At 34.8% G+C, this 10,450-nt stretch overlaps 1 long non-coding RNA gene across 1 annotated transcript in view; it reads right to left on the bottom strand.

The window, feature by feature from the left end:
• Positions 1-380: 380 nt before the first annotated feature.
• Positions 381-10,450, bottom strand: part of LOC119473975 — a 42,963-nt gene continuing 32,893 nt past the window's right edge. Inside the window, exons 2-3 of the long non-coding RNA XR_005203256.1 lie at positions 5,651-5,707; positions 381-2,103 (exon numbers count right to left, since the gene is read on the bottom strand). This is a non-coding gene — a long non-coding RNA (uncharacterized LOC119473975). The remainder of the gene's footprint in view (positions 2,104-5,650; positions 5,708-10,450) is intronic.

The raw sequence follows: 10,450 nt of genomic DNA, 5'->3' as shown, positions 1-10,450 counted from the left end.
AAATGTATTGTTAAAATGATCTCACTTACCACATAGAAATGATAAATATATGTTTTGTTCTTCTTGGTTTTATCTAAAGACTCCATTAAAGCAAATAAGAGCAATTTATTGAGCAATTATGATAAATTACAAGCAATTACAGTAACAAGCCCTGTGTTGAGATCTAGAATAGAATGGTGCCTACCCACATAATGACTACATATCAATAGTTTGGTGACATTTAAACCAAAACAACACAATATGCATCTCTAAGCAAGTTAGCTGTGTATGATACTCTCAATATAAGGCTCTCCATGCTTAATATATTTTCAGAGATATTACAAGCTATATGGAGAAAAAGAGAAATACATTCAGAGATGATTTTCTAAATCGGCATCATCTTTCAACATGAAAAAATTAGAAAATCCTCAAAAATCTATCACCAAATACATTTTTCTACAAGGAGTACACCATAATTTGTAACAAACTTCTTGGCAAACCATGCTAGAGGTCAATAAATCTTTATAATCCTAGTTTTAGTAATTAGTATCACACTCTAATAATATCACATCAAGGGAAATAATTTTTTATATTGACATTTTCATAATTGTACCTGAGGCTGCCTTTTGTATCATTTCTCTTTTTCATCAACTTTACTTGACAGCTCCTTTATTTGTGGCTTTCGATGAGCCCATTAGGTTTGTATTTTAACACAAAGTTCTTTGGGAAGCCTATTAGGATTGTTATGTTACAAATAGTTCAAAAGATAATGGAAAATTTTTATTCACACTTTATTTAATATTTAAAACCAAATAATTCCATCACATAACCCTTATTTAATTATATTTTAGTTTGAACAAAGGTAGTTAATGTTTATAAATTAGTATATCCAAATATTGATTGCCATCATAGTCATACACAATGCCACTTCTACATGGTAACATATTTTTAAAACTCAAATAAATGTATATATCAATATAAATAACCCTAATTGCAGTAAATTATCTCCTAAAAATAACTTCTAACATTTAAGAAAGCTTGGTAATCTATAAGGGCAAAATTTCATTAAGCAGTTGACACTTTCAAGTGTTAATATTACCATGTCAGTACTTCCTAGGAAGGAGGAAAAAAACTCCTTTCTGAACCAATTGTCAGTAGTCTTTTAATACAGAAATTTATTAGCATATCTGGCATTCATTTGTAGATCATTGTTTAGAGCAAATCACCATTAAGTGTAACAGACTTTGCAGCTAGCCATAAAAATGAGGCCAACTCTCATTAAGGGTTCTGAACACAATATCTTCCAATGTCGCTACGGTTCCCACTGTGGAAATTTGTGATATATGGTTCATGAGGTCTCCCTTATTCCTCTCTGCAATGTGCATTGATTTTTGACTAATATAGTAAGGTTCTGGTTTGTAAAGCTATTATTCAGTTTCTCTGAGGGACAGCACATTGTCATTTACTGAAGTGAGTGCCTGAGGTTTACATTTTGATAATATGGATATGACAAAAAGAAAGCAAATTATCTACAAAACCATCATAATATGAGTTTTCTGAAATGCTTTTCTTTTACATTATGGAAAAATTGATACATACAACAATTTCAGAATTGTACTTCTAAAGTTTAAAAAAATTAAATACTTCAATTTTCAGAATTTGGGTTGTAAATTATCAGCCCAGAGTAATATTCTTCTTTAATATGTTCAAAATCAATCACAGCCTAACAAAAATATCTATATTGAGTATGGTAACATTTATCTGATTATTCAATGAATAAAGGTATTTCCCTTTATAACTCATAATTAGATATTTCAAAAATAAATTTTGCTTAGAAAAAATCCAAAGCTAAAGAGATATATACAGATATTTATTTGTGACACATTCAGATAATTTTGCAATAAATTTTCATACAACTAATTTTTATATAGTACTTAAAAACTCAAAGAAATTTCCATGAGGTAAAGTAAATCAAATCTACAATGCAAAGAATCTTTTTAACTCCAAAGCCTCAAGCAAACAATGTTAAAATACATAACTTAGTAATATATTATCTTCTTTATCTGATTGCCTCAGAGGATTTTCTTCTTTCCTAAAGTTGTAGGATGCTATAAATGAAATGCCCTGAATGAGAAAAGAAATAGAACTGGAAGTGTTGTTTGGCTTAAATATTTGAATAACGAGTAATAAGAAGTTCAATAACTTAAAACATTCTTCTTCTATAATTTAGTATATTTACAGTTTCTACTACTACAATGTGTGACATAGTTCTTTTTTTTTTCACCCTGAGATAACTGAGATTGATAATATTTACATAACTTTGATAAGGTTACTATCTTAAAAGAAGTTGATTCAATTTAAAACTTTTCAGTCTTTTCTAGCCAACCCATTTGTCTTAGTCTGTTTGAGCCATTATAACAAAATATCATAGACCAGATTGCTCATAAAAACAGAAATGCATTTCTCACAATTCTCTTGGCTGAGAAGTTCAAGACCATGTCACTAGCAGATTCTGTGTCTAGTGAGGGCACACTTCCTGGTTCATACGAAGTGTCTTCTCACTGCTTCTTCATATGAGGAAAGAGCAAGACAACTCTCTGGGGCTTCTTTTATAAGAGCACTAATCCCATTTATAACCTAAGTAACTTTCACAAACTCTACCTTCTAAAACCAGCACATTGATAATTAGGTTTGGACATATGAATTTGGGAGAGGACAAAAACATCCAGACCGTAGCACCATTTGATTATCTCTCTTCCCCGTTCCTAATCCAAGATTACATTTTCTAGTGCTGATAGACATTCTTATAAAAATAGCACATTTGTGGGGCTGGGCAGAGATTCTCTGGGACCCTTTCCCATCTGCCTAGGCGTTTGGTTATCTCCTGCCTCAATCATTAGTGTCATTTGCTTCATCAAGAAACCTTCCCCTTTCATGAACTCTTCAGTCCTATATATAGACTTTATTTACAGTAACTGAAGTTTCTTTCCTCAACCCAGTTTTAGAAGCTATAGTTCCAAATCCTAGATGTAGTGCCAAAAGATGCCTAGTCCACCACAGTAGCTAAAGCAGAATTCTCTCTAAATCACTGCTACCTCTATTCATAACATTTTTTCTCGTATCAAACACAGTTTTCACCTTGTATGATTTCTTACACAACCAGTATGAGAGAAGCTACGGATCTCAAAAAGAACCTTCAGATAAATGTCTGGAGATCGGTATTAAGATTTCCATGAAAATATCCTTTGTTTATAGTCTCAATACATTCTTACAAAATAGCAATTGGAAGACTACTACTGAGAGGCTGTCAGACCTATGGCTCTCAGATTTCAGTCATCCCACTGAAATAAATGACTGAACCATAAATTTTCTGTGGCAATGTTATAATTTAGATAACAATAAACTTTCCCTATTTACCTATATTGCTTAAATTAGAGTTATAAATGCTCAGAACCAAACTAGAATCATGGTTTGGAAACCACAATGGTCTAATATTACTATGAAAGGGAGATTTCTACATTAGTTCTAGTTTCATTAAAAAAATGTTGAAGTATGCCTTGGAAAGTTTACTCCAGAGAAACAAGCCTAGTGTTCTTTGCAATAGCATGCCCTTTTATAGCAGTGAAGTGAACATAACAGCAAAGTTGTAGAGTGTTAGGATGGACTGTCTCTATATAGTAACCTAGTGATCTTTGAATTTTCTAGTCTGTTTTGAGGTTTTGATATAACAATAAGACAAGCATATCTAGGTGATTTTATGTAGTCATTGATGCAGAAATTTATAAAAGTTTTAAGTGAAAATTTTCTTAAATTGCTCAGATGTCTAAATATTTCCAGAATTCAACTATCATTTTGAAAGTACCTGAGGTTGGAAGCATAAAAGGCTTGTAGTCACATACCCCAATTATAAATTTCTTTATTAATCTTTCCAATAAACTTCTGGGAACTTTATTTCATAATCTGAAAACCTTTAAATGATATTTTAAAAGTGAAAAGCTTATAAACTTACTTCAGTATAAAAAAAATTAATTTGATAAAATGGGGGGAAAAATCTGTTGTAACATTCATACCTGTTGGAGGGGAACACCAGCAGGATAATGAAAAAGCACCAAAAGTACAGTGAAATATTCACTTAAAAATACCAATATATTTCTTTGTCAAGTTATATTTTAAAATCCATTTCTAGACCTGTATATGTCAATTTCATTATTTTGCATGGCATGTTAAATCAGTTACACTAACATGTCTTATTTACACGCTAAAATCAATTTCTAGAAAAATCTACTCCCAATTGTAGCACTTCAGACAAAGGCAAATAAACTAAAAATTCATTGAGCCTGACTTTTTAATTAACATATTCAGAACTGACTTTGAAATCTATGAGGAACACTTACAGTTACTATAATGCATTATTATTTTTTATGTTCACTTCATACAGAAAATGGTGCAATATTCTGAAATCAAATGAAATGGATGGCCCTATTATTTATAGAAGTCCTTTATTATGCATAAGGATGTGATTGGCTTGAGCTATGTAAGATACACCTGCTAAAATATACATGGAAGGCCAGGTACACAGTGGTTCAAGCCTGTAATCCCAGCACTTTTGGAGGCCAAGGTGGGTGAATCACCCAAGATCAGGAGTTCAAGACCAGCATGACCAATGTGATGAAACCTCGTCTCTACTAAGAATGCAAAAATTAGCCAGGTGTGGTGGCAGGTGCCTATAATCCCAGATACTCAGGAGGCTGAGGCAGGAAAATCACTTGAACCCAGGAGGCAGAGATTGCAGTGAGCCAAGAGGGTACCACTGCACTCCAGCCTGGACAGCAGAGCGAGACTCCATCTCAAAAAATAAATAAATAAAAATTAAAATGTAAAACAAATATAAAACACAAAATATACACAGAAGATGCTGATTAGCCAATGAACTACATTTGCTAAAAAAAAATAAAATTCCTGGGAAAGGTGGTGGGGTGGAGGTGGGAGAGTAAGGATGGCGAATGGGTCCAAAATGTAGTTAGAAAGAATGAAGAAAACCTAGTATTTGTTAGGAGACAAGATAACTATAGTCAATAATAATTTAATTGTACATTTAAAAATAAAGAGTATAATTGGGCTGTTTGTAACACAAAGGATTAATGCTTGAGGGGCTAATAGCTTATTTACCATGATGTAATCATTATTCATTGCATGCTTGCATCAAAGTATCTCATGTACCCCGTCAATATATACACTTACTATATACCCACAAAACTAAAAATCATAAAAGCCAAAACCAAACAAACAAATAAACAAGATAAATTAAAACAATTGTTTTAATCTAAAACAATTATTTAAAGCAAAATAGAAATAATTTCACATTTAAATATAGCTGGAGAAATTCAATTCTATCTATAATTCTAAGAGAGTCTACAAGGATTTTTGAAGTTTTACATTTACTACAGAATAAAAAATAATTAAACTCGATGTCTACAAATTACATATGCTTATAAGTATCCAATCTTCTGGGTTTCTGATGGAAACCCAGCAGAAGAAACAGGGTGTCGGATATATACTGTACAGGAGTAGGAATAAGAATGGGCAAATTGATATGTGCTACAAAAGGCACGTCCAAGGTGGATTGTTGACAGTAGCAACGTCACTTTTAGTCACATTCTGTTGCCCTTACCTCAGTTGTATTGCCACTCCAAAATGCAGGGATCTGGGAATATAGTTACCTGGGTACCTGGAAAGAAAAGGTCAATTTAGTGAGGAGATAAATTGTTTATTCCACAGATATCTAATCTTTATGACTTATGGTGTCTTCACTCTCAAATAGAAATAATAATACTGTCATTATAGTGCACATATAAAGTTTAGAGAAAATATATGTTAAAGCCTTGGTCTGTTTATTTCACAAAATAAGTTTTTCACAAAATTCAGCGTCAACTTTAGTCTTAATCTTATATGGCAGAGATGAATATGATGGTTCAATCATTGTGCATTACATGGGGTTAAAGCTGTTGATGAAAACCTCATTATTTCAGCTGTGGGTTCACAGAAATAAATGAAGATTACGAATAATTAAAAAAAAAAAAAGAAGGGAGTGAGTTACTAAAACAAGGAGATCCCTTGAAAATATCCAACTACAGGGATGTAAGCTTGGCTTCAGAGACCAAAGAAGGTAGGAAATAGAGCGAACATGGCAAGTGTTGTGACAACCTTGTGGAATCCTAGAAACAGACACTGTTACATCAGGTAGTTTTACATGTTTACATTTTCCTTATTTCAAAATATTATCAGAGACCCTATATCAACAGCTACTTAGAGTCCTCCAGATGCTCATTAATTACAAATGAAATATTGGAAGTTTATTGAATCAAATCAAATTAGTAAAGAATCAGTAGAGGAAATCTGGCTTTTGACCAGGAGAATACATGTTTTATTTTTTTAAATACTGAATCTTAGGCTTCAGGTTCTAACTTAGCTGAGTGAACTGTTTAATAAAGGCAGTATCTTATCTCCTCTCTGCAGTAAAGAGATGGGATAGAAGAATTAACCCTAAACATCCTGTCTCCTTCTCATGAAATTATCAGGCCTGCAGTTGCTGCATATAGATTGTGAAGGGTGAATGATGGAAGAACAATTGGCAAAAGAAGTGCCTTAAAAAGGAACATAGTGTCAAGAGAGGTCACCAATTCTCATAGTCAAAATTGAATACAGTTGATACAAGGGAAAGTAAACGCAAGACTCAGAAGTCCTTGAGGGAAGCCTTGACACAAGACTTCTAGTGTAACTCCTAGTGTCAGATATGAGTCATGGTGAATAGCGGACAGTGGGCCTCCAAAATACGCTGTCAAGAAAGAGATTCCATTTTCCTTAACTCCAGGTAGAGCAAGAGTAGAATATCTGTAGTTTTGATTGACTAGTAGGGAGCTCTAAAAGATTCATTTTGACTAGCAGAGAGCTCTAGAAGACCAGATGATTTTCAAAGGGCAGTGGAATCTCAACTTGGCAGTTCCAGGCTGGATCCAACTTTCAGATCACTTTGGATTGACTCAGAGTATTTTAATTTGGGGGATATTTTACTTAAAAATCGAAATTTATATGGCATATTTTGAGAAGTAGGATATCTAGTAATGTGTGGTCTACATTTTTCGATGTGATCAATTAGTTGGAGCAAACTGTAACTGATCATTTAGATATGGACTATGATCTCAAGTTTATTACAATTCTTACCCCTTCCTGTTATATTACATTAGGCTTGCTTTACTTATTTTTATTACCCAACAAACCCTAACAATGTTTGATTTTGTGATCTCTGCTGTTAAAACACCCGTAGCCTTTGTAATAAAACAGTTATGAGCATCAGTATACTACTTCAGACGTTCATATTTCTTGGAGTCTTTCAACCCAGGGCACAATACATCACAACATTTAGGTATAGACTGAGATTGTAATGGACCGAGGAATATATAAAGCAACTAAACATGAGGAGAAAGTACATCAAACCTGACAATAGAATGGACAACTCCATTATATTAAATGAAACTAGAAGTTTCCTTCAGGTTCTAACAGGCATTGTTATCATTTTATTTTTCTTTAAAGGAAAGGCAGACAACTACTTCCATTTGATTTCCTCATTCTAAGTTATGGAATAAATTTTTATTCCAGTTAAATTGATCTTTAGCACTTTGAAAAACACTAATTATTGCTTATTTAGCCTAAGTCAGGGCCATGGGGTGAAAGCTATGTTTGCTATAGAAAAATATGTTCCAGCTGGGTGCGGTGGTTCATACCTGTAATCCCAGCACTTTGAGAGGCTAAGGTGGGTGGATTGCTACAGCCCAGGAGTTCAAGACCAGCCTGGGCAACACAACAAAACCCCTTCTCTACAAAATATACAAAAATTAGCCAGGCTTGGTGGTGCATGCCTGTGGTCCCAACTACTCCAGAGGCTGAGGTGGAAGGATCACTTGAGCCTGGGAAGTAATGGCTGCAGTGAGCTGTGATCACAACACTGCACCCTAGCCTGGGTGACGGGAGTAAGACCCTATTTCAAGACAGACAAGAAAGTGTGACGGAATTCCAAATGTATTTGAGTGAGATTGAATGTAATACTCCTTCAATCCTTCTAGGAAATTTCTTGGCTAGAGATTAGTTGTTATAGAGAGCAGATACCCAAAGATATTTTTTTCAGATAAGAGACAATCAAATTCCTGGTAGACTATATTCAACATCTTAAATAACTTCCATTGATTTGCTAGGATCTGATAATAAGAAATACAAGATTTTTTAATGTGGCTTGAATAAGTCAGAAAGTTGAACTTTTTGTCCTTGCTGAGTTTGCCTGATGGTTAATGACCCCATTGGAAAACATAATTAAGTGTTTTGTTTAAATACAATTCAAGCTTCCTTGGAAGCATACCTGTAATGCACCTGCCAACTTGCAGTCAGGTTAATTAGCTTGCAGTGTGAATGTGTTTCTCAGTCAGTTTAGCAATTCTGATAAGGAGGTGACAGGCACTTTCATGTGTCTATTTTCATACTGAGGTTTATTAAATCTAAAATGCTGAAGAGAGTGAAGGTTGATAGTGATGTTGATGTTTTGCTGAAACATTCTTCCTATAATCTTTGAATAATTTTCAAACCAGAGTCTTTGTAAGCACTTTGAAATAAGTAATAGAATGTCACAGTTTGGTAGAAAATGAGGTTTTGGAAGGAGAGGCAAATATTATCATGGAATTAGCTATTGATTCCCATTATAGACTGAAAGTGATACTTAACCACATTGGTCAGCTACTACCAAATTGAAGTACAAAAAAATAAGATGTTTAAAACCATTTAAAGACTTCATATTCCCTTCTATATTACATCCCTTGGCTATGAGAATGGACTCAGTTAGCTGTTTGTGCTTCCTGCCAAGATTAAAAGAAAGAAAATATATATAAAATATATATATACATATATATATGTATATATATATATACATATATATATATATATATTATGTATATATTCTTTTTCACTGTATAAACCTCAAGCCTCACTTTCGTGTGTGTGTGTGTGTGTGTGTGTGTTTGTATACTTGCATCACCCTATGCTACACACAAGATGAAAACTCAGTATTTCTAATATTTGTTGGCATAAGAAGTATAGAATCCTTAAATAATGTATTTAAAAACAAATTACAGATGGCATTAGAAACAGTGAAGCATACTGGGTATCAGTCTGTGGCAGCCCTAAGTGCAGGTCTTGGAATGCCACTCAAACTTTTGCCAATAATGTGCTTAAGTGTTGAACACTGGAGGGAGCCATTGTGTTGAGAGATGTGGAGGCCAAGTAACTAGAGACATCTTCAGCCATTGCTTGTTCCTGAGAGTGTGTACGTGGAAGACCTGTAACAAGGTAGAAGGCACAGGTTTTGGGCACAGGGAAGAGAACAACACTCACTGGGCTAGGTGGAGTTGTGGAGGGAAGGGGAGGGGAGGGACAGCAGGGGGGTTGGCAGGGAGGTTGGAGAGGGATAACAAGGGAGAATGCCAGATATAGGTGACGGGGTGAGGGGGATGGAGGCAGCAAACCACATTGCCATGTATGTACCTATGCGACAATCCTGCATGATCTGCACATGTACCCCAGAACATAAAGCACAATTATAGAGAGAGAGAGAGAGAGAGACAGAGAGGGAGAGAGAGAAAGCACAGTTTTTTTTGTTTGTTTGTTTGTTTTTCATTTGGGGGCTCAAATCTCTAATGGGAAACAGCTCAACTAGCTATTTCCAGGCACATAAGGCCATGCACAGGATATGCCACTTTGTCCCTGTAGTTGCACAGAGAGCAACTTAAACTGTAAGATGGTAGAAACTTGTCACAAGTATTTACCTATTCAGTGAAAGCGTTTTGGATATTTATTATTTTTAGGTGATCTTCTAGATTTCAGGGCTGTATAGGCTCTTCTCTCACATATTCCATGAAGTCCTTTTTATTAGACAGTGAAGTTTTGAAAAGGAGGGGACAATAATTTAAATCAGAAATAAAAGGAGCTGAAAGAAAAACAAAACCTCCTATATGCCTGATCCCAGAATTGATAGGTGCCAGCAGATAAAAATTAGGCATGACTAGTTTTAGGGGTTAAGCAGGTAGCACATGGGTCAGTACTGATCATCAGCAATACATGATGGTTTCATTCCGTGCTTTGGGTGGCAAAGTCATGGCAAGGTGGTAAAGGCTGATTGCAGGTGATTATGTGACGAGAAAATATCAGTAAGTCAAAATCTTAGAAGGGAGTAGAGTATCCGTAAAACAGGCACTCTTTCAACTGTTTATAAAAAGAAACGGGAGCCGGGCGCGGTGGCTCAAGCCTGTAATCCCAGCACTTTGGGAGGCCGAGGAGGGTGGATCACGAGGTCAAGAGATCGAGACCATCCTGGTCGACATGGTGAAACCCCGTCTCTACTAAAAATACAAAACATAGCTGGGCATGGTGG

The sequence above is a fragment of the Cebus imitator genome, unplaced genomic scaffold (genome assembly GCF_001604975.1).
Source record: "Cebus imitator isolate Cc_AM_T3 unplaced genomic scaffold, Cebus_imitator-1.0 Scaffold199, whole genome shotgun sequence".
Taxonomy (NCBI): Eukaryota; Metazoa; Chordata; class Mammalia; order Primates; family Cebidae; genus Cebus; species Cebus imitator.
The sequence above is the reverse complement of the archived record's forward strand: the minus strand, read 5'-3'. Positions and strand labels throughout refer to the sequence as shown.